The sequence below is a fragment of the Arachis ipaensis genome, chromosome B09 (genome assembly GCF_000816755.2).
Source record: "Arachis ipaensis cultivar K30076 chromosome B09, Araip1.1, whole genome shotgun sequence".
In the NCBI taxonomy this organism is placed as follows: domain Eukaryota; kingdom Viridiplantae; phylum Streptophyta; class Magnoliopsida; order Fabales; family Fabaceae; genus Arachis; species Arachis ipaensis.
This window is the reverse complement of record NC_029793.2, coordinates 14,601,373-14,604,589: the sequence shown is the minus strand read 5'-3', so window position 1 is coordinate 14,604,589 and position 3,217 is coordinate 14,601,373.

Below are 3,217 nucleotides of genomic sequence, written 5' to 3'. Positions count from 1 at the left end.
TGAACTTTCTTTCTTTTTATCTTATTCTGTGGTGTTAATGTTATGCTTTTTAAAGTAGAAATTAATTGTATTTACATGAGACATGAGAGATTATTTATATAATTTTTTTCTAAAGAACTTATGGGTTTGTTTATGTAGTAAAATCATGTATCTAAGTTTAAAATTGATAGACAGAGACATGTAAATTATTATATCTCTAACAAGTCTCATGTTATTTTAGAATATTAATTTTGTATGGGTATTTTTTCTCTCTTTTCTATTTGTTTTAATATTAAAAAAAGAAATATTGCAAATACATTTCTTAAACTCTTTTTTTGTATACTTTAGACATTATACTTGGAAATTTTAAATTAGCAATTTAAATCTTTTTAATTGATCAAAACTAATAATACAAAAAATATTTATAAAAGATATATTTTTATAGATCAGTGATACTATATGTACAAATGATTTTGTAACTAATTTTAACCAAGTTAGCACAAACCTAATGAAAAAAGCGTACAAGTGTCATCGCTTTTTATTTTTCGTATTTTTTCAGCACAAAAACTTATTGATATAGCACTAAAATTTTTGTGCATAGTACAAATTTATTAATATAACAAAATTTTTTGTACATAGTACATAAATTTTTGTTGCGAATGTATTTTGTTAGTTGGTTGAGTCAATGTTCTGACATGTGATCCTTCAAAATTTTTTGCATTGTGCACAAAAATTTATGTAATGTATACATTTTGTTGGTTGGGTGTCAATGTTTTGGATATGTGGTATTTCAAAAATTTATAATTTATGTATTGTATACCAAATTTTTGTATTGTGCATCAAAATTTTTGTATTGTATATTAAAAGTTTCATATTGTGCATATTTTGCTAGTGCATCAAAATTTATGTGATGTGAGTCAAAATTTTTGTACTCTAATTTTTTAAACATATATAAGAGAAGAAGAAGAAAAAGACAATACCAATGATGTTAATGAAAAAGGATGAAGAGGAAAAAAAAGGAAGAGAAGAAATCAAATAAGAGAAGAAGAAGACGTTGAAGAAGAAAAAGAAGAATAAGAAGGAAAAAAGGATAACATTGAAAAAGAATAAGAGAAAAAGAAGACGACGACGACAATGATGATGACAACGTTGTTGTAAAAGAAACGCGCAGAAGAAATGCAATGAAAAAGAAGAAAATGAGCTCTGAAGAAATGCAATGAAAAAGAAGCAAATGATGACGGTGATGACTTTGAAAAAGTGCGTATAACAAGCACACTAGATTGGGACTTGGTTTAGAAATCGTTTGACTGCCTAACTTGTGCTCTAAAAAATAAAAACACATTTTAAGATTACAAATTGAAAAAATTTATTGGCAATACAAAAAATTTAGGTTTTCAGTACATTTATTTTTTATTTATTAAAAAATTAAAGTTTTATACTATTAATAATTTTATCATATGCCATACATGTATTCGTAAGACACATTAACTAATTCCATTGAATAAATTACCATTTTCATAAATTTTGTGAACGCTGACAAAAGTACCATCAAATAAAGAAATTAATGTTGTACCCATGATAAATTGGTTCGGTGTGACAATAGTACCCAAACTCTAATTTTATGTTGACTTTTTAATAAAATTTCTAAATTATCCTCATTCTTTACCTTCTTTTCCAAATTCTAAACATTCACAACTCTCACTCTTCTTCTTCCTTCACCGCCGCTGCCAGCTACCATCCCTATTCGAAACCCTAATCTGACACCTGATGTCTTTCTCCAACGAGCAATGCTCCCACACCTCAGCAATTTGCAAAAATTAAAATGAAGCCAAATTTTGAACTACAATCAAATTCAATACCAACTGAAGAATATTCAAAGATCATAAATCATGCATCAAATTGAACAATTTAAAAGTCAAATAAATACCTTTGATTTTGCTTTAGAGTCAACTGAGGAAGTGACTAGCAGCATTGAATGACGCTCACAAGTGCGAAACGAGTGAAAAACACACACACGTGCGAAACGAGAGAAAAACACGCACACGTGCGAAACGATCGAAAAACACAAAAAAAACACACACACACTTGCAAAACGAGCGAAAAATGCACACACGTGCGAAACGAGCAAAAAACACGCACACGTGCGAAAAACACAAAAAAAACAACACACACACACACACACACACCCACACATGTGTGAAACGAGCGAAAATCATACACATGTGTGAAACGAGCGAAAAACACAAAAAAAAACACATAGACACACGTGCGAAACGAGCAAAAAAAACACGTGTGAAACGAGCGAAAAACACAAAAAAATAAAAAAAAATAAAAAAAAATATCACAAAAAAACACACGTGAGAAACAACCAGAAAACACTCACACGTGCAAAACGAGCGAAAAACACACCAAAAAATGCACTCGTTCGAAACGAGCGAAAAATACACCCGTGCGAAACGAGTGAAAAACAAAAATAAACACACACACACATGTGCGAAACGAGCAAAAAAGGCGCACACATGCGAAACGAGCGAAAAACATACACACACATGCGAACCAGAAAAAAAACACACATGTGTGAAACGAGCGAAAAACACACGCACCTGCGAAATGAGCGAAAAAGGCACACGTGCGAAACGAGCGAAAAATAGAAAAAAACACACACACACACACACACACACACGTGTGAAACGAGCAAAAAAACACACATGCGAAAGGAGCAAAAAACACACACCTGTGCGAACGAGGAAAAAAAATACACACGTGCGAAACGAGCGAAAAACAAACACACATGCAAAATGAGCGAAAAACACGCACACGTGCGAAACGAGCAAAAAAACACACACAGGTGGGAAACAAGTGAAAAAGAAAACACACACACGTGCGAAATGAGCGAAAAATTCACACGCGTGTGAAACATGAGAAAAACACGCACACGTGAGAAACGAGTGAAAAACACAAAAAAAAACACACCCACACACACCCACACACGTGGGAAACGAGCGAAAAATACACACACGGGCGAAACGAGTGAAAAACACAGGAAAAACACACAGACACGTGCGAAACGAGCGAAAAACACACACGTGGGAAACGACAAAAAAACACGTACACATGCGAAACGAGCGAAAAACACACAAAAAAAATATGAAGTGAACAAATTAAAAAAACCACTAAAGAACACACACACGTGCAAAGTGAGCAAAAATACGCACATGTGCGAAATGAGCGAAAAACA